Here is a 26129-nt window from a genome sequence, read left to right on the forward strand (position 1 = left end):
GTCAGAGATCAAATTGCCAACATCCGTTGGATCATCAAGAAAGCAAGAGAGTTCCAGGAAAACATCTATTTCTGCTTTGTTGACTACACCAAAGCCTTTGACTGTGTGGATCACAACAAACACTGGGAAATTCTTAAGGAGTTGAGAATACCAGACCACTTTACCTGCCTCCTGAGAAATCTGTATGTGGATCAAGAAACAACAGTTAGAACTGGCCATGGAACAACAGACTGGTTCCAAATTGGAAAAGAAGTACGTCAAGGCTGTATATTGTCACCCTGCTTATTTAACTTCTGTGCAGAGTACATGATGAGAAATGCCAGATGAAGCACAAGCTGGAATCAAGATTGCGGGGAGAAACATCAATAGCCTCAGATAAGCAGATGACACCACCCTTATGGCAGAAAGTGAAGAGGAACTAAAGAGCCTCTTGATAAAAGAGAAAGAGGAGAGTGAAAAAGCTGGCTTAAAACTCAATATTCATAAAATGAAGATTATGGCATGTGGTCCCATCCCTTTATGGCAAATAGATGGGAAAATGATGGAAACAGTGAGAGACTTTATTTTCTTGGGCTCCAAAGTCACTGCAGATGGTGATTGCAGGCTTCAAATTAAAAGATGCTTGCTCCTTGGAAGAAAAGCTATGACAAACCTAGACAGTATATTAAAAAGCAGAGACATAACTTTGCCAACAAAGGTCCATGTAGTTAAGGCTATGGTTTTTCCCGTGGGCATGTATGGATGTGAGATTTGGACTGTAAAGGAAGCTGAGCGCTGAAGAATTGATGCTTTTGAACTGTGGTGCTGGAGAAGACTCTTGAGAGTCCCTTGGACTGCAAGGAGATCACACCAGTCCATCCTAAAGAAAATCAGTCCTGAATATTCATTGGAAGGACTGATGCTGAAGATGAAGCTCCATTACCTTGGTCACCTGATGCGAAGAACTGAATTTGCGTTTTAAGTGCATGCTACTAGATGCATACAAGTTCATGAGTGTGAATAATGCTATGATTCTACTTACACATAAGCATATATGTGACTTTTCGTATTGTCCAACAGGTCCCTAAAGTTCTAATCTCTTAAAAAATTTTTTTAAAGATTTTTATGTTCTTCAGATTGCATTATTTAAATTGAACAAACTTCAAGTTCTTTGGCTAGCTTCTGTCGCCTTCATTCTATTGAACTATCCAAATATATACTTTTTAAAATTTCAGACAAAAACATAGGTTTTTCAGTTGTGGAATTTCCATCTTTTAAATTTGTTTATTGTGTACATATTTTCCTTTAAGTATTTGATCATAGTTATAATAGCTGCTTTAAAAAACCTTGTCTGCTCTTTTCAATTTATGATCATCAAGGATTTGTCTGTTTATTAAATTTTTCTCTTGAAAATGGAGCATATTTTCCATTGAGTAATTTTGGATTTTATCCTAGATATTGTGAAATGTTATGTTGTACAAAGTCTGTTATATTCCTTCAAAGAGTGTTGATTTCTGTGTTTTAGCAGACATCAACTTGGTTGCACTCAAATTGCAAACTCTGACTCCTGGGAAACAGTTCAAATCTTAGACTGGGTTCTTTTTTCTTTAGTGGAGTCTGTCCAACACATGCATGGTTCAGGGATTAACCAGAGATTTGTGCAGAGTCTAAACACAGAATTCGGGACTTTCCTTCTCTGTTTTCTTTTTTTTGTTCTAGAATTCCCACTTTCCAGTGTTTGTGGTTACTCTGAACTCTGTCCTCTGATTCTTGAGGCAAGAATGACTGTGGTTTTTCTACTGAAGTTTTAGCCACCTTGTGCAATGTTAGCTTCCAGTTGCCCTTAGGCCAAAAGCTGTAAAAAAATGAGAACCGCAACCCTTGCTTTGGTTTACTCTCTGATGCCTTCAGGTTGTTGCTTTGGGTATTTTGTTGAGAGTTTACGGTCGTTATATGCAGGGGAGTCAGACGTGGTAAGAGAGTGCACGCCCACATCGTAAGGGGAGCCCTGATTAACTCCTCTTCACATGAACTTCATCTTGTATCCTTTGCGCCTCATTTGGTGTCACGGTGTCCTGTTATTTCTGTGTGGATATTGCACCCTTATTTCTCTTTGAAATTCTCCAAATATTATTTCAAACTCATTTTTATGTTGTATGAAATAAATTCCATTTCAAGTATAATTTGTGTTCTCTATTGTTTCTTTTCCTCTTCTCATTTAAAAAAAAAAATTGAGAATTTGGAGGCTTATTTTGAGTGCATTTGTTTTTGTTTTCTCTATCCCCTGTACTATAGCTACGTTATGTTTTTGTTTGTGTTTGAGCCACACCAGAAGGCTTGTGGGATCTTAGTTCCCCAACCAGGGATTGAACCCACGCGATGGAAGTGAAAGCTCTGAGGCCTAACTACTGGACTGCTCAGGAATTCCCTGCTTTATGGTGGACTCCACTTAGCTTTTTGGCCCTCAGTCGAAAATTAGGATTTATAATCATACTTCAATAATATATGGGAATGTGGAAGACCTAGTAAGCAGTTTAGCTGAGCTTCTAGTAGCAAGGTTATGCTTTTCCTTGGGCTCAGAGTTACTGATAAGTTACAGACCCTGTTAACAGATCTGCCATGTTCCTTTCACAGGTGAGAGAACTCATGTCAGGCCCTGATTTCAAGTAGTGACACTACTATCCCCGTCTTGCACAAAGTACAAGAATCAAATTCCCAATGGCTGTTTCTCCCTTTTGACCTGGATAGGAACCCCCATCTACCCTTTGGGTAGCCTGGATATTATCTTTTCTACAAATCTGAGTATGTCTTTTTGGGTCTATCTTAATAGTTCACCTATTATTGCTACGGTTTGGAGTAGACGGTTTATAAAGCATGACCTCATTGCAACGTTTGACTCTGAAGTCAAGACAAGCGTTTCTATCTTGTCTACTATATACAGCAATGCTTCTGTATCTTCTTTTGCTTCTCCATTTTGTGTTTACCAGAAAATACATTTAGTTTTCCTTTCCATATTCTCCTGAAGCAGGTAGATGCAATCATACTTGAGTGAAGCAGGACTCCTGATTTTTAGAATTAAGGTCAGGAGGACGGAGTTATTGAGTATTTACATGTGAGGTGGGATATCAAAGGCATGAAGGAATGGCATTTGTGAAAAGGAAACATCATAACTTGGGGGTTAAGATAATAGGATATGGCCAAGATGCCGTAGGAAGACCCTGTGTTCACTTCTTTCCATGGGCATACCAAAGTAATTATTTACAGAGTAACTGTTGATGAAACGGACCTGAAGATGAACAGAAAGGATTTTCTACAACAAAAGGTTTAAAGAAGGAGCCATAATGAGATGGGTAGGAGGGGCACAGTACTGCCCAGGTCAAGTGTTAGTTGCTCAGTCATGTCTGACTCTTTTGTGACCCCACGGACTGTAAGCCCAGCCAGACTCCTCTGTTCATAGAATTCTCCAGGCAAGAATGCTGGAGTGGGCAACCATTCCCTTCTCCAGGGGATCTTCTAGATCCAGGGATTGAACACAGGTCTCCTGTATTGAAGGCAGATTCTTTACCATCTGAGCCACGAGGGAAGATCCAGGTAGGCAATCCACAAATTGGAGGTTAATCACCATGGCAGAGATCCTCCCTAAGGAGTGAGGGGTCCATTGGGCTCCCTAGGCCTGGTGCTTCTGCATCAGGAAGATGAGCACTGAGAATGTCCAGTGGTGCTTGCATACAGGAGAGCTGAACAGTTATACGAAACAGAGAGCATGTGCCCTGCTCTTAAAGGGCACATGCAAAATCTCACATATTCCAAGACCTAGGGCAGAAGGCAATGGCAATACACTCCAGTACTCTTGCCTGGAAAATCCCAGGGACGGAGGAGCCTGGTAGGCTGTAGTCCATGGGGTCGCTAAGAGTTGAACACAACTGAAGCGACTTAGCAGCAGCAGCAGCAGCGCAGAAGCAGTCATTTCAAATCAGATCAAATCCACCTGCTGATCTTGCTTGTGTTGTTGTTGTTTAGTTGCTAAGTCACATCAAGCTCTTTGTGATGCCCATGGGCTCTAGCCCACTAGCCTCCTCTGACCATGGGGTTTTCTAGGCAAGAATACTGGAGTGGGTTGCCATTTCCTCCTTCAGGGGATCTTCCAGACCCAGGGATCGAACCAGCGTCTCCTGCATTGGCAGGTGGATTCTCTACTGCTGAGCCACCAGGGAAGCCCCCCCAAAGGCAGGAGGCAACAGGGACTCCTCTAGGGACATGGACCCAGGTGGAATCACTTTGGGGCACTCATTCTACCATGAAGGCACTGGTGCTGGTCCTAATGGTAAGCCCCATTAGGCACCCTCCTTCTGGTCCACTTGCACTGGAGGCTTATCTATGTACCAGCCACTCAGCAGCAGTCCTGAGGCCCCTTGCCCCAGCCCTGGCCCTGCAGTAGTAGCTGCCCTGGGACTTGCTCCCCACCAGCAGGCGACACTGTGGGCTCCACTGCCAGCTGTGCCAGGACCTAGACTCACCCACCAGAGGGCTGGCAGCCTCCACACAATGCAGGACTGGCCACCATTTGGGCTGGGGCTAGAGATGCATACCAGTGCACCCATAGTAGCTGGCCCTGCCATAGCAGAGGGGTTAGCTCAGGTCATAAAGGCCTTATTGCAAAATTCAGACTTGAAGAAAGTAGGGTAAACCACTAGACCATTGAGGTATGACATAAATCAAGTCCCTTACGATTACACAGTGGAAGTGACAAATCAATTCAAGGGATTAGATCTGATAGACAGAGTGCCTGAAAAACTATGGATGGAGGTTCGTGACATTGTACAGGAGGCAGGGATTAAGACCATCCCCAAGAAAAAGAAATGCAAAAAGGCAAAATGGTTGTCTGAGGAGGCCTTACAAATAGCTGAGAAAAGAAGAGAAGCTAAAGGCAAAGGAGAAAAGGAGAGATATACCCACCTGAATGCAGAGTTCCAAAGAATAGCAAGGAGAGATGAGAAAGCCTTCCTCAGTGATCAGTGCAAAGAAATAGAAACAAACAATAGAATGGAAAAGACTAGAGATCTCTTCAAGAAAATTAGAGATACCCAGGGAACATTTCATCCTATAATGGGCACAATAAAGGACAGAAATGGTGTGGACCTAACAGAAGCAGAAGATGTTAAGAAGAGGTGGCAAGAAGACACAGAAGAACTGTACAAAAAAGAGCTTCACGATGAAGATAATCATGATGGTGTGCTCACTGACCTAGAGTCAGACATCCTGGAATGTGAAGTCAAGTGGGCCTTAGAAAACATCACTACGAACAAAGCTAGTGGAGGTGATGGAATTCCAGTTGAGCTATTTCAAATCCTAAAAGATGATGCTGTGAAAGAGCTTCACTCAAATTTGGAAAACTCAGCAGTGGCCACAGGACTGGAAAAGGTCAGTTTTCATTCCAATCCCAAAGCAAGGCAATGCCAAAGAATGCTCAAACTACTGCACAATTGCACTCATCTCACACGCTAATAAAGTAATGCCCCAAATTCTCCAAGTCAGACTTCAACAGTACGTGAACTGCGAACTTCCAGATGTTCAAGCTGATTTTAAGAAAAGGCAGAGGAGCCAGAGATCAAATTGCCAACATCTGCTGGATCAGTGAAAAAACAAGAGAGTTCCAGAAAAATGTCTACTTTTGCCTTATTGACTATACCAAAGTCTTTGACTGTGTTGACCACAACGAACTGTGGGAAATTCTGAAAGAGATGGGAATACCAGACCACCTGACCTGCCTCCTGAGAAATCTATATGCAGGTCAAAAAGCAACAGTTAGAACTGGACATGGAACAACAGACTGTTTCCAAATCGGGAGAGGTGTACGTCAAGGCTGCATATTGTCACCCTGCTTATTTAACTTCTGTGCAGAGTACATCATGCGAAATACTAGGCTGAATGAAACACAAGCTAGAATCAAGATTGTTGGGAGAAATATCAATAACCTCAGATATGCAGATGATACCACCCTTATGGCAAAAAGCGAATAAAAACTAAAGAGCTTCTTGATGAAAGTGAAAGAGGAGAGTGAAAAAGTTGTCTGAAAGCTCAACATTCAGAAAACTAAGATCGTGGCACTTGGTCCCATCAGTTCATGGCAAATACATGGGGAAACAATGTAAACAGTGACAGACTGTATTTTCTCAGGCTCCAAAATCACTGCTGATGGTGACTGCAGGCATGAAATTAAAAGACACTTGCTCCTTGAAAGAAAAGCTAAGACCAACCTAGAAAACGTATTAAAAAGCAGAGACATTACTTCACCAACAAAGGTCTGTCTAGTCAAGGGTATGTTTTTTCCAGTAGTCATGTGTGAATGTGAAAGTTTGACTCTAAAGAAAGCTAAGTGCTGAAGAATTGATGCTTTTGAACTGTGGTGTTGGAAAAGACTCTTGAGAGTCCCTTGGACTGCAAGGAGATCCAACCAGTCAATCCTAAAGGAAATCAGTCCTGAATATTCATTGGAAAGACTGATGCTGAAGTTGAAGCTCCAATACTTTGGTAACCTGATGCGAAGAACTGACTCATTGGAAAAGACCCTGATGCTGGGAAAGATTGAAGGTGGGAGGAGAAGGGGATGACAGAGGATGAGTTGGTTGGATGGCATCACTGACTCGATGGACTTGAGTTTGAGCAAGCTCAGAGAGTTGGTAATGAACAGGAAAGTGTGGCGTGCTGCAGTCCATCGGGTCTCAAAGAGTTGGACATAATTGAGCGACTGAACTGAAGAGCCGAAAACTTCTCTCACTGGGGAAAGGAAACAAACATCCAGGTCCAGGAAGAACAGAGAGTCCTATACAAGATGAACCTAAGGAGAGCCATACTAAGACGCATTGTAATTAAAATCAAAAAAATTAAAGATAAAGAAGGAATCTTAAAAGCAACAAGGGAAATACAACTCCATGGGAAAGTACAAACCAAAAATCCAGAGAAGATACACAAAAAAAGAAAAAGAAATCTAAACATAACACTAAATATAGTCATCAAATCATAAGGAAAGAGAGAAAAAAGAAAGGAAAAAAAAAAAAGAATTACAAATACAGCCAGAAAACAATCAGCAAAATGATGATAAGTATGTACCAATCAGGGCTTCCCATGTGGCATAGTGGTAAAGAATCCACCTCCCAATGCAGGAGACAAAGAAATGAGAGTTCAATCCCTGTGTCAGTAAGATCCCCTGGAGGAGGAAATGGCAATTCATTCCAGTATTCTTGCCTGGAAAATTCCAGGGACAGAAGAGCCTGGCAGGCTACAGTTCATGGGGTCACAAAGAACTGGACACAGCTGAGTGAATGAGCACACAGCACATATATCACTCAGTAATTACTTTAAATGTAAATGGAATAAATATCACAATCAAAAGACAGAGTGGCTGAATGGATGAAAAACAAGGCCCATCTATGTGCTGTTTCTGAGGCTCACTTCAGATCTCATTAAACATAGATAAATAAGTGTATAGTGCATAGATTAAAAGTGAGGGGATGGAAAAAATGCAAATAGACACTGAAAGAAAGCTGGGGTAGACTACCTCTATCAGATAAAATAGACTTTAAAGTAAAGAGTAACACGAGACAGAGAAGAGCATCACATAATGGTAAAGGAATCAGTAGAACAAGAAGATATAACGAGTGTAAATATATGGACACCCAACATCAGTTCAGTTCAGTCACTCAATCGTGTCTGACTCTTTGCAACCCCAAGAATCACAGCATAGGAGCACCTAAATACATAAAGCATATGTGAACAAACATATAGGGAGAAACCGACAGGAACACAATAATGGTAGGAGACTTATACCCCTTAATCAGTGGACAGATCATCCAGAAAGAAAAATCACTAAGGAAACACTGGCTTTGAAACACATTAGACCAGATGGATAGCTGTATATCTTTACCTATCTATACCTATAATATTTATCACTATGCATTCCAGCAAGTCCACTTCTGGGTATGTTTCTGAAGAAAGCAAGAACACCAATTAAAATATATATATATGTACCCCTGAGTTGGACTGTGAAGAAAGCTGATCACCGAAGAATTGATGCTTTTGAACTGTGGTGTTGGAGAAGACTCTTGAGAGTCCCTTGGACTGCAAGGAGATTCAACCAGTCCATCCTAAAGGAGATCAATCCTGGGTGTTCATTGGAAGGACTGATGCTAAAGCTGAAACTGCAATACTCTGGCCACCTCATGCGACGAGTTGACTCACTGGAAAAGACTCTGATGTTGGGAAAGGTTGGGAGCGGGAGGAGAAGGGTACGACAGAGAATGAGATGGCTGGATGGCATCACCAACTCTGTGGACATGAGTTTGAGTGAACTCCGGGAGTTGGTGATGGACAGGGAGGCCTGGTGTGCTGTGATTCATGGGGTCGCGGAGAGTCGGACCTGACTGAGCGACTGAACTGAACTGAACCGATAAAGGTAAAGAATCTGCCTGCAATGCAGTAGATCCGGGTTTGATCCCTAGGTTGGGAAGATCCCCTGGGGAAAGGAATAGCAACCCACTCCAGTATTCTTGCCTGAAGAATTCCATGGACAGAGGAGCCTGGTGGGTTATAGTTCATGGGGTTGCAAAGAGTCAGATACGACTGAGCAACTAATACACACACATGTTCATCACAGCATATTTTACAGCCAAGATATGGAAGCAACCTGAGTCCATCAAACAGTGAATGGATAAAGATGTGGCATATATATCTACAATAGAATATTACTCAGCCATAAAAAGGATGAAACTTTGCCATTTGTAACAACATGGGTGGACCTAAAGAGTGTTATACTAAATGAAATGTCAGACAAAGACATAATTTCACTTATATACGGAATCTGAAAAACAAAAACAAAGGAACAAACCTAATGCAACGGCAGCAGAGTCATAGATGCAGAGAACTGACTGTTGTCAGAAGGAAGTGGAAGTTTTCCAGTGATAGTGAGGCTGTAAGATATCGGAAGAATAAGAATGCATAATATTCACTGTGATGTTGGTTGTTTACCTGAATTATGATTTTTGTCCTGTTTCCACAGGCCCCAGGTGATAATGCTCAACTTGTCCCTGGCTTATATGAAATTTATGTGTATTTAAAATTTAGAGGGAGGCAGTCCATATACTGAATTACATCATCAGAACCAGCAGAATGAATCAGAGGTGAGAAGAAAACATATAATCCTTGCGTATTTGTTTCAATCCCAAGAGGGATTTCAGATGTCTGTAGGGATTTGAGCCTGTTATATTAACTAGGAGCTCTCAAGTTAAAACGTTATAGAAATGAGGTAGGGGTGGAAGGTAAGGTGGTCAAAGCTCTAGATTGAGTGAGAGGTAGTAAAAGATCAACTGAAAGCAGCTATGTGATCACATGAAGTGCAGCTTGATGGTATTCCCATCATCTGATCATCTGTAGACAAATTCTGACCACAAGTATTTACAGAAGATTCTGGTGTTTTGCAGTGGCTTCCCTACTGACTCAGCGATAAAGAATCTGCCTGCAATGTAGGAGATATGGGTTCAATCCCTGGGTCAGCAAGATCCCCTGGAGAAGGAAATGGTTACCCACTCCAGTATTCTTGCCTGGGAAATCGCATGGACAGAGGAGCCTGGCAAGCTGCAGTCTGTGGGGTCACAAAGAGTCTGACTTGACTTAGTGACTAAACAACAATAACAGCCACAACTGTTCTCTAAAGTTGCTACAAACCCTGAATTAATATAGATACTGAACTAGGGGAAAACAAGGTTATGTTCCTATGAGACTCTGGTTACAACACTGACCTGTGTCGTGACTGACTGATACATTATCTTTTATGGGAGTTTCTGTTTAAAGATCCCCTTATTTAACATACATTATTGATTCATTAACATTGAACTCACGGCCACCAGTGTTGTAACTTGGCCTGGAAGACGCTTATGTAATATATGCATTTTCTCTTTAAGAGATATTAAGCCTTTCTGTGCTCAGCAACACTAGACAGAGCTTTATTATTTTGCTCAAGGATGTTTCACATAGTGAAACGACCAAAAGAAAGCACAAAAATGTGAAGAATGCGCCACTGCACAGACCACGAAAAGGACACTTGTTTACAGTACTGAACCCGGAAGGCAGAATGTTGCCTGGTCCAGCCTCAGCTGGGACGTGGCCATTGGATGATTCAGTTTTTTTGCTTCTCCACAGGTGTCTGTGAACAGCCTCAAGAGCTCAGCGGGTATTGATTTTGGGGTTATGAATAACTTTTAGCAAGTAGGTAAATTCACAAACACAGAGCTCTATAAATAATGATGATTGACTGCATATTTATTTTGATAGGTGTCAGCACAGGCTTAGGACTTGGCAGCCACAAGTAGAATCTTCAATTCTACTTTTAATATTCCAAGTAAAAAGAAAAAAAAAAAACAGAACATGAGCTTTAATTATATATTTTCATTCCTCTACATAGTCAGAGAAAATATGACTTGTCTAGCAATTCTTGTAGAGGCTGTGCTTTTGTGCAAAATGTGCATCTACCCCAGAAAATTGATGGAATAAGTTCCTAATAAGTTAAAGCTCATGTGTTTATTGCCTTATATGTTTTTTCTAACTGCACAAAAAATTGTAGAAAAATTTAGAGTAATTTGACGCATTAAAATCAATTTTACTCTGCATTCCCAAAAGTCCCAATAGCTTTTGAAATTTGAGTACGTAAAAGCATTTATGAAACTACAGTAATTACTAACAGAGTATATAAAAATTTTCAGTTACTAAAGATTCTCCCTTCACACCCTCAGCTTCAAACTCAACAATTCAGATTACATTGATGGGATCAAAATTTTAACATTCACATAAAAAGCAATTTCAACACATTAGTGATAAAAAAAATATAGTATTAGGTACCTTACTTTCGAGAAAGCATCATATTTTTTTAAACTTTGGCAATCATAATCTGTCAACTGTTCTGGCATCTCTGTCTTTCCTTCCCTTTTATTATTCTTGAGCAGGCAAGGTTCACCCAAAATAAAAGTTATTTACAGCAATGGGGAACCTTTGATTTTTTAAAAGAAATAGTATTTATATGAGGTATTCATTACGGTAAGCTGGAAGGAAGGGAGTCACCTTCTATTCATAGAAGGTGTCAGCATAAGAATAAGTAAGACTGCTGAGCACAAGACAATTGAATAGTGATTGTTTTTTAAGGGTTAGAAGTGAACCTCCTAAATCCTGCCATATGGACTGCTTTTACTTTGACTAATGTTTTAAAAAGTTCAAAATTGTAGACACCTAACTCAGGGTCAGAATTGTTCTATCAGGTGGAAAAGAGTGGGTTAGAGGCTACCAGCTCACCCTGAGGGTTTTGTCTAACGGACCTATAATCTCTTGCATGATCTTCTTTTTCTCCAAGGACTATATGTGTTTAATTGTATAGTTCTAGGATTAAGAAAGCACTCTGTGACTAGATAATACATTTGTATTAACTGAATGATATGGGTGCTTGATTTTACGAATGTAACCTCTCTGGCACCATGCTTGACTTAAATAAACTAAATGTAGCATCTGACATGGAGAAGGAAATGGCAGCCCACTCCAGTGCTCTTGCCTGGAGAATCCCAGGGACGGGGGAGCCTGGTGGGCTGCCGTCTATGGGGTCGCACAGAGTCGGACGCGACTGAAGCGACTTAGCAGCAGCAGCAGCAGCAGCATCTGATATTCTTGTCTGCTCATGGTAAGAAATGGAAGCATTAAGTGTTTATTGATATTAATTAAAGTGGACACAATACCTGGATTGAAAAAGCATAACATATATATATATATATATTTGCCTGTTTACCACTATTTGGATTATTAGATACTAGAGTGTGTGACAAATGAAGGGCATTAATTACATAAACAGGTTAGATACTAATTGATTTAGGACTTTTGGCCTGGTGAAAGACAGGATCACATAGTGTAGAACCTTTGGAGGCTCCTTTGATGATCCCATTTTATAGATGGAGATAGAAATAAATGTACAGAGAGACTATGTGACATGTCTATGAGAACTGAGCTTAATCAAAGACAGAAACTGATACGAAATATACAAATCATAAACTCCTTTACCTTATTATTTACCTAGCTCTTTTGTTTCTAGCCCAGGAAGTAGCTTTTTGTGTGATTTTAAGGATTCTGGTTGGAGCTTGTTAAAACCAACTGGACCAAAAGCCCTAGGGGCTGTTAACAAATAGTAAAATACATGCTTTGACTTGGTGAGTAATTGCTTAGAACATTAATCATGCTCATCATTTGACTAAATTGTCTACCCCTCTGCTTTATTTCAATTTTCACTTTGTTGTCAATAGAGGGAAAACATTTTGCAGTACAGTTTATTTTCTACTTGTCTGACTTCTCTTAATGCAGTCTACTTTGTCTTTGAAAGATAAGTACAGAAAAGTACAATGATTTAAAGGAAGAGAGAAACTGCCTGATCAGATTCTATCCTTCCCTTTGTGACCGAGAAAGAGGGTTAACTCAAGAAGCCAGGATTTGATATCCTAACAAGTACCAGAGTTACTAATGCAGCTGATGCTGTAAGCAGTCCATTTATTCACATAATAGGCACTTCTCCTACCTTAGGACTCTCACATACACACGGCAAGAGCAGTTTAACTCTCTTACTATGATCAGATATGAACTACCTTTCCTGATCATGCTCAGCATTGAGTCATAGTTTCTTTTCTTTTTTTGCCCCATAATTCCAGTTATCTAAAGGAAGATGAAATGAAGAGCAAGGAAAGGGAAGGACATAACATATTACTGAGTACTTATGTGATAGATCATATGCTGGAATATTTTAATTATATTACCTTTTTTGATCCTCCTAAAACCCGTGGAAGTAAATACTGCTCATATTTTTATGGTGAAATGTTAAAACTAAAAAATTTAATTATTTGCCAAAAATGATATGGTTAGTAAGTGGAGATAGTTGCTAAATCTGGGCTCAAAACCAAAGAAAATATGGCCTAAAGAGGGCCTAGAAAAGAAGCAGAAGGTGTAACATAAAGATCCAAACTTGCCTGGAGTCCTTTTTAAAAAGTTCAGTCTTTCTTCTTAGAATGTTCTGTCTTGATTCTTTTGCAGAATCAGGTGCATAGCACAGTCATCTGTATCCCTGTTCTTTTGACTAAATTCATTCCCTTTTCACAACAGTGGAATTTTTTGTTCATTTAAAGGTCATGTTTTTAGAGCTATTGACCCAGAGTTGTCATCACATTCTTCCTACTTCAAATAGTCTGAGTAAGATAAACATATTCTCTATCATTTTACTGCTAACCAGATTGACTCTTCAAACAGAGAGAAAGAGATAACCATACATAATATGTCACAATACACTTGCCTCTGTGATGGAAACTCTCTCCCTGAAATGTACATGGATTGGAGTATCCTCACTCTGGAGTAAAAGCAGTCCATAGGAGAAGGTGGGAGTCAAAAACCAGGGAGACAAAGAGTAAAGAAAGTTGAATGCCATGGGTAAGGAGAAAAGGCATAAGGCAGCTGGGTTCAGGAGAGGGAAAAGGGTGAAGAGAAGTAGAAAATCCCCCTGTGGACATTTCCTCAAGACATGCTAGAAGAACAGGGGCCCAGCAGAGAGGGCTTCTCTAAATGAGGAGCCATTTAACCCACCAAGGTTGGTCTTTCTGTTTCGTATTTCTCATGGCCAAGTTTCACGCTACAGGGCTTACACTTCTAGACTGTATGGTCAGCTGGGCAGGACCATTCAGGGAGCCAGTCACTGAAGATATAGCATGGCATATTATGCAAAAGTGTAGAGGATCATAGTTTGTAGCATGAGTAGGCCATGAGGGTCATGTGGGAAGCCTGGGGATTCTCCTGGGTCTCCATCCAGCTCGGAGAACCCATCAACTGTATCAGTAAAGGAAATTGCAGAATGGCCCAGGCAGTGATAGGTAGCTTTGGAAAGAACGAGGCAGTAAGACATTCTGAGAAGTTGCGCAGGTTTGTGTTCATTAAGCGGGGCTGTCATCATCTCCCCAAGGGTCATCTCCTTTCTAGTCAGACAGGAGAAGAAAGAACATAGATGAGTGGATCTGGGGAGTTTTCATGAGATAGTCCTCCAAGGCAGACGTCACTTGTGCACACATTCCAGCGACAATTCATCCACGTGGCCACCTTGAATTGCAAGGGAGGCTGGGAAATGTAGTCCAGCTGTGTACCTAGAAAGAAGAGGAAAGCTGGTGAATGAGGGGCCCCTGGCATATCTGTTGTATAAATAACAAAGTGAGGTCTAGAGGTGAGGTGAATGCCTGGCTAAAAGTTCAGTTCAGTTGCTCAGTCATGTCTGACTCTTTGCGACCCCATGGACTGCAACACGCCAGGCCTCCCTGTCCATCACCAACTCCCAAAACTTACTCAAACTCATGTCCATTGAGTCAGTGATGCCATCCAACCACCTCATCCTCTGTTGTCCCTTTCTCCTTCTGCCTTCAATCTTTCTCAGCATCAGGGTCTTTTCAAATGAGTCAACTCCTCACATCAGGTAGCCGAAGTATTGGAGTTTCAGCTTCAGCATCAGTCCTTCCAATGAATATTCAGGACTGATTTCCTTTAGGATGGACTGGTTGGGTCTCCTTGCAGTCCAAGGGACTCTCAAGAGTCTTCTCCAGCACCACAGTTCAAAAGCATCAATTCTTCAGTGCTCAGCTTTCCTTATAGTCCAATTCTCACATCTAAAAGTTACACAACTTAGAGTCCAAATTTTTCCCATGAAGATGTGCGTCTTACTTTTTGACTCCAGGACTATCTGAAAGTTTGTGGATGTAAGCATCCAGTATTTACTGCATTTCAGAATAAGGGCTGACCCTTTTGTTTGGTTTTGAAATGAAAGCATAGACCTCACCATATTTTACCTCCTTTGGTATTTTAAAGTATGCAATATGGCAGAAGATATAATTTATATCACATTATAATTGAAGTTAGCAAGAATTGGTTGCCTTAATTAATAAATGAAGAGAAATTCTTGTTTGACATTTCATTGACCCATTAAACCAAAAGGCTCAAATCATGGTACTTCTGTGAGAATAAAGTATAGGTAGGTACTTTACTCCTCTCAATCTTTGAAGAAAAACTAGGCATTCTAGTTTAGCCAGTGTGAGTTAGACCAACCCAAAATATGTAGCCACAAACAAATGTTTTAAGCAAAATTTTTCAAATATTATATAAGATAAAGCAAATAGGAGTGATCTTTATAGTTCAGAACATGGACTAAACCTCAAAGTTGAGGCCAATGGGCGATAAGTGGTTTATGATCTAAACAGATGTGCTAGATACATCTTTGAGTCATACACCAAGCAGCTGACATATAGATCTGTGTCCACCACATAACTTTAATCCATATAAGAGGAGGCTAGAGGTTAACTAAGTAAGTTACTTGAAGTTTTTTAGGAGTAGAGAATGCTATAGCATTTTTCTTCTCACTTAGGAGAAAGAAGAGGAAGGGGAGTAGTTCGTTTCTTGTCTTAAGTCAAGTGCATGTTCAGTCACTCAGTTGTGTCCGACTCTTTGTGACCCCATGGACTGTAGCTCACCAGGCTCTTCTGTCCATGGAATTCTCCAGGCAAGAATGTTGGAGTGGGTTGCTATCACCTTCTCCATAAGTCAAGTGAGGGGGACTCAAAAGAATCATCTAGAACATGACCCCTGTATGAAAAAGGAGAAGACATGTGCTTAGGCTTCTCTGGAAAACTCTGAAGGCACGGATCAGACTGGCCTGTTTCCTCTGCTAGGATTGAGGAGCCAGCAGTTGGGCAAGCTGTACTCTGCAATTTTGTGGGAGTCAAACATTTAAGAATCTTCTGTGGGTCAAGTGAGTGCATGAAAGAGATGGATAGGCTTGAGTTTTCTCAGGACCCAGCCCAAAGGGACTGAGTGTGTGTCAAGAGAAGCTGGAAGAAGGGCCTCAATTAGGGGGGTGTACTAGGCCTTGGTTATTTCTGAAGGACCCACCAACATACCCCGTGGAGATGGGAGGCGTCAGATGACACCTGGAATGGGTGAATTTAACTCAGATGACCATTATATCTACTACTGTGGGCAGGAATCCCTTAGAAGAAATGGAGTAGCCATCATGGTCAACAAAAGAGTCCGAAATGCAGTACTTGGATGCAATCTTAAAAATGACAGGATGATTTCTGTTCGTTTCCAAGGCAAACCATTCAATATTACAGTAATCCAGGCCTATGCCCCAACCAGTAATGCTGAAGAAGCCGAAGTTAATCGGTTCTATGAAGACCTACAAGACCTTTTAGAACTAACACCCAAAAAAGATGTCCTTTTCATTATAGGGGACTGGAATGCAAAAGTAGGAAGTCAAGAAACACCTGGAGTAACTGGCAAATTTGGCCTTGGAGCACGGAATGAAGCAGGTCAAAGGCTAATAGAGTTTTGTCAAGAGAATGCACTGGTCATAGCAAACACCCTCTTCCAAAACACAAGAGAAGACTCTACACATGGACATCACCAGATGGTCAACACCGAAATCAGATTGATTATATTCTTTGCAACCAAAGATGGAGAAGCTGTATACAGTTAGCGAAAACAAGACCAGGAGCTGACTGTGGGTCAGATCATGAACTCCTTATTGCGAAGTTCAGACTTAAATTGAAGAAAGTAGGGAAAACCACTAGACCATTCAGATATGACCTCAATCAAATCCCTTATGATTATACAGTGGAAGTGAGAAATAGATTTAAGGGACTAGATCTGATTGATAGAGTGCCTGATGAACTCTGGACGGAGGTTCGTGACATTGTACAGGAGACAGGGACCAAGACCATCCCCATGGAAAAGAAATGCAAAAGAGCGAAATGGCTGTCTGAGGAGGCCTTACAAATAGCTGTGAAAAGAAGAGAGGTGAAAAGCAAGGGAGAAAAGGAAAGATATAAGCATCTGAATGCAGAGTTCCAAAGAATAGCAAGGAGAGATAAGAAAGACTTCCTCAGTGAGCAATGCAAAGAAATAGAGGAAAACAACAGAATAGGAAAAACAAGAGACCTCTTCAAGAAAATTAGAGATTCCAAGGGAACATTTCATGCAAAGATGGGCTCGATAAAGGACAGAAATGGTATGGACCTAACAGAAGCAGAAGATATTAAGAAGAGGTGGCAGGAATACACAGAAGAACTGTACAAAAAAGATCTTCACGACCAAGACAGTCACGATAATGTGATCACTGACCTTGAGCCAGACATCTTGGAATATGAAGTCAAGTGGGCCTTAGAAAGCATCACTACTAACAAAGCTAGTGGAGGTGATGGAATTCCAGTTGAGCTATTTCAAGTCTTGAAAGATGATGCTGTGAAAGTGCTGCACTCAATATGCCAGCAGATTTGGAAAACTCAGCAGTGGCCACAGGACTGGAAGAGGTCAGTCTTCATTCCAATCCCAAAGAAAGGCAATGCCAAAGAATGCTCAAACTACCGCACAATTGCACTCATCTCACACGCTAGTAAAGTCATGCTCAAAATTCTCCAAGCCAGGCTTCAGCAGTATGTAAACCGTGAACTCCCAGATGTTCAAGCAGGTTTTAGAAAAGGCAGAGGCACCAGAGATCAAATTGCCAACATCCGCTGGATCATGGAGAAAGCAAGAGAGTTTCAGAAAAACATCTATTTCTGCTTCATTGACTATGCCAAAGCCTTTGACTGCGTGGATCACAATAAACTGTGGAACATTCTAAAAGAGATGGGAATCCCAGACCACCTGACCTGCCTCTTGAGAAACCTGTATGCAGGTCAGGAAGCAACAGTTAGAACTGGACATGGAACAACAGACTGGTTCCAAATAGGAAAAGGTGTACGTCAAGGTTGTATATTGTCACCTTGCTTATTTAACTTATATGCAGAGTACATCATGAGGAACGCTGGGCTGGAAGAAGCACAAGCTGGAATCAAGATTGCTGGGAGAAATATCAATAACCTCAGATATGCAGATGACACTACCCTTATGGCAGAAAGTGAAGAGGAACTCAAAAGCCTCTTGATGAAAGTGAAAGAGGAGAGTGAAAAGGTTGGCTTGAAGCTCAACATTCAGAAAACAAAGATCATGGCATCTGGTCCCATCACTTCATGGGAAATAGATGGAAAAACAATGGAAACAGTGTCAGACTTTGTTTTTTTTGGGCTCCAAAATCACTGCAGATGCTGATTGCAGCCATGAAATTAAAAGACGCTTGCTCCTTGGAAGGAAAGTTATGACCAACCTTGATAGTATATTAAAAAGCAGAGACATTACTTTGCCAACCAAGGTCCATCTAGTCAAGGCAATGGTTTTTCCCGTGGTCATGTATGGATGTGAGAGTTGGACTGTGAAGAAAGCTGATCGCCGAAGAATCGATGCTTTTGAACTGTGGTGTTGGAGAAGACTCTTGAGAGTCCCTTATACTGCAAGGAGATCCAACCAGTCCATTCTAAAGGAGATCAATCCTGGATGTTCATTGGAGGGACTGATGCTAAAGCTGAAACTCCAATACTTTGGCCACCTCATGCGACGAGTTGACTCACTGGAAAAGACTCTGATGCTGGGAAAGGTTGGGGGCGGGAGGAGAAGGGGACGACGGAGAATGAGATGGCTGGATGGCATCACCGACTCTGTGGACATGAGTTTGAGTGAACTCCGGGAGTTGGTGATGGATAGGGAGGCCTGGCGTGCTGTGATTCATGGGGTCGCGGAGAGTCGGACACGACTGAGCGACTGAACTGAACTGAACTGACTAGGCCTTGGTTATTTCTGAAGGACCCACCAACATACCCCATGGAGATGGGAGGCATCAGATGACACCCCCCACTCCTTGGAGGACGTCCTGGGGTCCTAGCTTCTCTTCTGCTAAGCCTTCGTTTCTGGCAGCTCCCACACCCTTTCTCTTTCCTCTTGTCTCTCTGCCTTTCTTCCTTTGTCTGTGGGGGTAAGCGTAGAGGTCAGAATTTAGGAATTCTTCGAAGAAACTCTGTGTTCTCTAATGGCCATACCACAGAAGACCTTCACATAGGGCTTTCTAATTTGTTTTCATTTTAGATTATTAAAATCTTAGTGTCTTTGTTTTCCCCCCTTTCTTATTCAAATTTGCTAAGCATTTGCAATGGGATACAAATTTGGGAGGGAAGTCACTGCATGGGGCTCTCTTGCTTTTTTTGATGAAAGAAACACGGATAATTTAGGGAGATCTTTTGACTTCTGGTGTGTGATGATCTCTTTACTGTGAGGGAAGGGGTTTCAAGTCTACAAAGACATTCTTCATCCTTCGCCTTGTCATGGTTTCCTCCTCACTAGAAAATACCCTTCAGATTGGAGGTTATCAGTGAGACACATATATGACTTCCTTCTTCTCAGTACTGCCTGAGGTAACAGGAAAATGAGATGTATCACTCCCAGGATCCTTCACTTCCTTAAGTACATTAGGGAATGTTCATTAAGATAGTCATTTTTAGATCTATAATACACCTGTTAATAGCTGACCCACATTTAGTTTGATTACAAACTAAATCAATAAAAATTCAATCATTTTCTTGACCTTTAAGATTAGTAGGTGTGAATAGAACCATTTAACTCTGAGATGATTTAACTTGAATTAAAACGGACACTCTATATAATGACATGTGAAGACTATTCACAGAATTAAAATGTTCTTTTCAGAAAATGCAATTAGTACATTAGCACGCTAAAAGTAAAGAAGATTCTTGTTGAGCTCTGGTAAATATACTAGCTGAAAAACAAACTAAACATCTTTTCTTCTTTTTGAAATGTTATCCTTGGTAAGAAAAAGTAGATGCTGAAGATTTTCTCTCTCTTTAGTTCTTTCAATAATATCAGTTCAGTTCAGTTGCTCAGTTGTGTCTGACTCTGCAACCCCATGCCAGGCTTCCCTGTCCATCACTAACTCATGGAACTTGCTCAGACTTATGTCCATCAAGTTGGTGATGCCATCCAACCATCTCATCCTCTGTCGTCCCCTTTTCTTCCTGCCTTCAATCTTTCCCAGAATCAGGGTCTTTTCCAATGAATCAGAATGGCCAATCAGGTGGCCAAAGTATTGGAGCTTCAGCTTCAGCATCAGTCCTTCCAATGAATATTCAGGACTGATCTCCTTTAGGATGGACTGGTTGGATCTCCTTGCAGTCCAAGGGACACTCAAGTCTTCTCCAACACCACAGTTCAAAAGCATCAGTTCTTCAGTGCTCAGCTTTCTTTATAGTCCAACTCCCACATCCATACATGACTACTGGAAAAACCATAGCTTTGACAAGATGGACCTTTGTTGGCAAAGGAATGTCTCTGCTTTTTAATATGCTGTCTAGGTCTGTAATAGCTTTCTTCTAAGTAGCAAGCATATTTTAATTTCATGGCTGCAGGCACCATCTGCAGTGATTTTGGAGCCCAAGAAAATAAAATCTGTCAGTTTCCATTGTTTCTCCATCTACATGCCATGAAGTGATGGGACTGGATGCCATGATCTTAGTTTTTTGAATTAGTTTTAAGCCAATTTTTTCACTCTCCTCTTTCACTTTCATCAAGAGGCTCCTTAGTTCCTCTTTGCTTTCTGCCCTAAGGGTGGTGTCATCTGCATATCTGAGGTTATTGATGTCATGAAAGAATACGGAAATTGTATTCTGTTCAACTTGAAAATAAAAGAGTGATTGAAGGACTTCCCTGGTGGTCCAGTGGTTAAGACTCCACCTTCCAATGCAGGGGATGCAGGTTCAATCAATCCCTGATCAGGGAGCTTAGATCCCACATGTCATGGGGTAAGGCCGAAAAGTAAAAATAAAGTAAAATAAAATATGAGAGTGATTTACGCACCTCATTGAGAAGAATAGTAGGAGGATGTTTGAGAAGGGCGACTCAGTTTTATCAGATTTTTAAACTCTCTATACTTATATGGACAGAGAACGGAACCACTGCATTTTACATCTGGAGGCACCGTTCACATCACAGTTTGTGTGAACGTTGTCCCATGAAGTTGTGTGGTGTGCAGTCTAAGCCTCATGGCTATGTGTGGAGGTCATGCCTTAGAGTCTCTTTTATATTACTTTAACAATAATGATAATGATGAAAGGATAATTCTTCTCAGGTCCAGTAGATTTTAGCTTATTCTCAGTGAAGTATAAACAAATTAAGTAGGAAATCTCTGAAGGGCTGTACCCCAGACGCAGCAGGGAAAGCTGTTGGAAAGGGCTGGTGGCTTGTAAAAATAACTGAGGGAGGCAAAGGAGATGTGTGGGCCTGGAAGGAGAAGAAACAATGGACTGTACCTGCCAGGCTTCTCCGTCCGTGGGATTTTCCAGGCAAGGTTACTGGAGTGGGTTGCCATTTCCTTCTCCAGGAGATCTTCCCAACCCAGGGATCGAACCCAGGTCTCCTGCATTGCAGCCAGACTCTTTACCATCTGAGCCACAAGGGAAGCTCTAATGATAATGATGAAAGGATAATTCTTCTCAGGTCCAGTAGATTTTAGCTTATTCTCAGTGAAGTATAAACAAATTAAGTAGGAAATCTCTGAAGGGCTGTACCCCAGACGCAGCAGGGAAAGCTGTTGGAAAGGGCTGGTGGCTTGTAAAAATAACTGAGGGAGGCAAAGGAGATGTGTGGGCCTGGAAGGAGAAGAAACAATACTGCCTGTGCCAAAGCAGTGACAGCTGTGGCATTCCAGGGGTTTTTGCGATGGACGAGAGTACTCAGCCATAGCAGGCTACTTCAATACCTTCAATTATGGGTGGCGGGAGGCCTTAATGATCAGCTGCTGGTCCTTCTTGACCAGATCAACAGATACACATTGTTCACTATTATTTTTAGATGTACTCTTCCCCAACCCCTCTCCACAATTCTGACATTTCATATTGAAACATGGGCGAGAATACATTCATTTACCTATAGTTGGCTAGATTGGTTCTTCCTACTCAGCTTTCAGATTTGGTATGAGGATGAGGGAAGAAAAAAAGTTTAAACAGATTTGCTTTGATGTTTATGAAATGATGGCAGTGTAAATTCAAGATGTAAAGTATCAACCTTAAATAAGCAACTTAAAATTTAACATAATGTAAAGTTTTCCATTTGCAAAATGTCCAAGACTAGCAGACTCTGGTTCGTGAAAATTTTGTTTGTCTTATTTTTCTTCTGTGGTTCAGACTAAGTCCCTGCTTATGGTTTAGTTTTTTAAAAGATTTTGCTACTGGAATCTGTTCAATAATGTCAGTTCTAATGGTTTCTCTTCCCCCATACAATGTTCCCACAAAGACTACTGAGGGAAACACTCAGAATGCAGGTGTAGGCTCACATTTCATGTGTAGTGGGGTCATATTATTACAGGTCTTAGCTGTATTTCTTCATGTGAACGTTGTATCATATAAACCCTATTTATTTTGCTTGATGATACATGCAAGATGGACCTTTTGGTTACTGTAGATTTAAACTACCCAAAGTATGTATTTCAGTTGCTTTCCCAAGGAAGTTGATGCCTTTTTATAGGACAGACCTCATGTACTCTTTAGTTGTATTTACTGTTCTGTTACCAGGATGGTGTGTTTGTGAGACAGCGGGGTTCATGTGAGTCTAGGATTCCTGGCATTACTCTCAGTATCATTCCGTTTGACAGGTGACCTCAATTCCCTTTGGCTCTATGGCTTTTAGAATTTTGGATTTCACCTAACTGCTATTCTCGCTTAGTGGTTCCTTCACTTAGAACTTCAGATGTCTGTAATACTTGGCTACACGTATTCTTGGATACACTATCCATCACTGTCTGTCTCATGGTTTTATATTATTCTGCGTCACTTCTTTTTTCTATTCATAGGCCCCGTCCTAGTCTGTGCTTAGATTTCTTTGTTAGAGTTTAAGATTTCACACATTGAGAAATTTATCAGGATATAATTTTAATGGCAGTTAGGGTCAGGGAACTAGCCCAGTTCTTTCCCACCTAATCTATGTTTCTGAAAAGAAAAGTAATTGTGCTCTCCTTAACTGGAACTTTCTTACTACTTGAAAAAAATATAATGACAATGCAGACTAACGCTGTGCACACCTCTGGCAACACACACGCATCCAACTTACTTTCGTTAGTTCTCTAGATGGGGAATAATACAAAATATCCTATAAGAGATGATCAGAAAATCATTAGAAATGACCATTTAGAAAATAAATCAGACAGGAACAGTGAGGCAACAGGGACTCAGGGAGCCAGGAAAAGTGTAGGAGGAGGACCATATTTTGGCCCCAAAGAAAGCAAAATGTCATAGACAAATAGGAATGTTTTCTCTTTATTTGATGTTTTTTTCCTAATAGAAGTTCAAAACAATTTACGGGCATATATTAATAATTAGTTCTCTGCACAGCCCCGTTTTTTGAACACTTAAATTGAGGCAGATGGATGACTGACTTATTCAAAGCACTCAGCATGTCAGTGGTTGGATTTTGTTGAGATTCCTCATTCACCATAGACCACACTGCTTCTATGTATAATTCATCTCAGCTTCATCCAAATTAGGAGCTGACATTTTTTGGTAACACAAATCATAGCTTCTTGTCAATAAAGAACTCCACTGTGGGAAACAGACTGCTAGGAGGCTCAGTGTGTTGCTAACTTTGTTGTTTTTGTACAGATTTGAGAGAATCTAATAGTTTGCCACCTTTATGTTGGCACATGGAAATATATGTTTATTGATGAGGTTGATTTTTCTTCAACCCAGGTATTTCCTGGGCAGGCAGGAAAGGAGATCATTTTGAGGCTTTTCTCCTGGGTAATTCAACATGAACTAGCAATAAAAAGGCATTAAAAATGCTTTTGGTTCAATACTTTTTCAGTAATTATTTTAGAATGGTAACTATGAACCTAGTCAACAGAACGAGGCTGTTTTATTTCAAATTTTTAAACATATTTTTGTGGAATTTTAAAAATCTTTTCTCTCTGAGAGTTGTGTGACCCTTCTTATCTTTTAATCTCTTCCTGTTTTGAGAGTGAATACCGATGATCAAAGGTTCAGTTCTGCTTCCTTAGTATGCAGAAGTCATTGACTTCAAGACAATTTCAGATCCAGCTGAGACAGGCAGAGGTGAAGGGAGAACAAGATCCAGAGAACCAAGTGATATTGGAAGATGTATATGAACTTTGATTCCAAACATTAACCAAGGATTTCTCTTTATACACCATAAAAAGCAAATGTGTCACATTTTGACATGGGTAGAAACTGTACAAGTCCTGAATACTGAAAATTCTAGCTAGACATGGTCCAGATGCAATATAACTTTGCTGCATTATATTTTCTACTACATATGATCTCTAAAGAAATTTGGCTGGTTCATTATTAACAATATTAATGATTTTTCCCCCCACAGAATAGCTTTTTATGTTATAGACTGAGAAATATATATGGATGAATTTTATCTAAATTTAGGAGTCTTTATAGACCCTGCCTAATATTTATACTTGTTTTAATTAATTACAAAATCATTTCAGTAAAATGGAACTAAAATAGTGAAGGTTTAATCATGTTTGGAGTTTTCTATAATAAGACATAGACTTTACTAAGAATTCTTAATGAATTGGAGTTTTAAAATATCTTCCTGAGAAAGAATCAAATAAACAAAACTGCTATTAAGAAGTAATATTTAAAAAATCAACTTACAAGACAAAAATCAAGATGCTTATCTTGATTAGCACATGTCTAATACTTGTATTCCAAATCTTCTACATCTGTCATTCTTTCCAAAATCACTGATGCTGACAAACATAACTCTGAAGGCGTGGAACATATAAAATCAAAAGAAAGATTATATGATATTTATATTCTACTGACTAAGGCAATATGAATATTAATATAATTTTTAAAGACTTCAAATGAAAATTGTTGAAATGAAAAAAAGAGAGGGGTTTAGGTTAAGACTAAGATAATTAGAGAATTCAAGCAGCTATCATCATCCATGACGTCAATTCAGTTCAGTTCAGTTGCTCAGTCATGTCTGACTGTTTTCAACCCCATGGACTGCCAGGCCATGGGCCTGACCTCCCTGTCCATCACCAACTCCTGGAGTTTACTCAAACTCATGTCCATTGAGTTGGTGATGCCATCCACCCATCTCATCTTCTGTTTTCCCCTTCTTCTCCTGCCTTCAACCTTTCCCAGCATCAGGGTCTTTTCCAATGAGTCAGCTCTTCCCATCAGGTGGCCAAAGTATTGGAGTTTAAGCTTCAGCATCAGTTCTTCCAATGAACACTCAGGATTGATCTCCTTTAGGATGGACTGGTTGGATCTCCTTGCAGTCCAAGGGACTCTCAAGAGTCTTCTCCAACCTGACAGTTCAAAAGCATCAATTCTTCGGCGCTCAGTTTTCTCCATAGTCCAACTCTCACATCCATATGTGACTACTGGAAAAACCATAGCCTTGACCAAACAGACCTTTGTTGGCAAAGTAATGTCTCTGCTTTTTAATATGCTGTCTAGGTTGGTCATAACTTTCCTTCCAAGGAGTAAGCATCTTTTAATTCCAAGGCTGCAGTCACCATCTGCAGTGATTTTGGAACCCCAAAAATAGTCAGCCACTGTTTCCCCATCTATTTGCCATGAAGTGATGGGACCAGATACCGTGATCTTAGTTTTCTGAATATTGACCTAAACAGAAGGACAAACTGGGGTACAGCATTTGCCAAAATTATTTTTTGACTCTCTAATTTATTATACTTATAGTGATGACAAATCAGTAAAATGGACTTGTCTATTTCTCGCAGTATTATACAGGTGTTCCAAAATGGTACCAGCCAACAGCAATTAAAAAGAAAATTCACTCAGAGTCATCTGTTATGTTACTAATAGAGTGAAATTAACATTCAAACTCTATCTTTGTTACAACCTTTTCCCAGAGCCATTGAGAATGCCCTCATTCTAACATCTAAATATATATTAAAGACCATATGTCAAAGAGTCAAGGCCTAATGCTATGTATTATTTATTACACTGGAATTTTACTATTGCTTGAATTGAGAAGTCTGGGACTTGAATATATTTGTTGGTGGTGCAGAAGTTACTGCTGAATTCACATCAATATTATAGTGACAACATCTAATTACTCACAGATAAAGGTTAAATGGCTCACATATTTTCAGAGATGACTGATAAATATAA

The sequence above is a fragment of the Moschus berezovskii genome, chromosome 8 (assembly GCF_049115385.1).
Source record: "Moschus berezovskii isolate FMDL1 chromosome 8, NW_MosBer_1.0, whole genome shotgun sequence".
NCBI lineage: Eukaryota > Metazoa > Chordata > Mammalia > Artiodactyla > Moschidae > Moschus > Moschus berezovskii.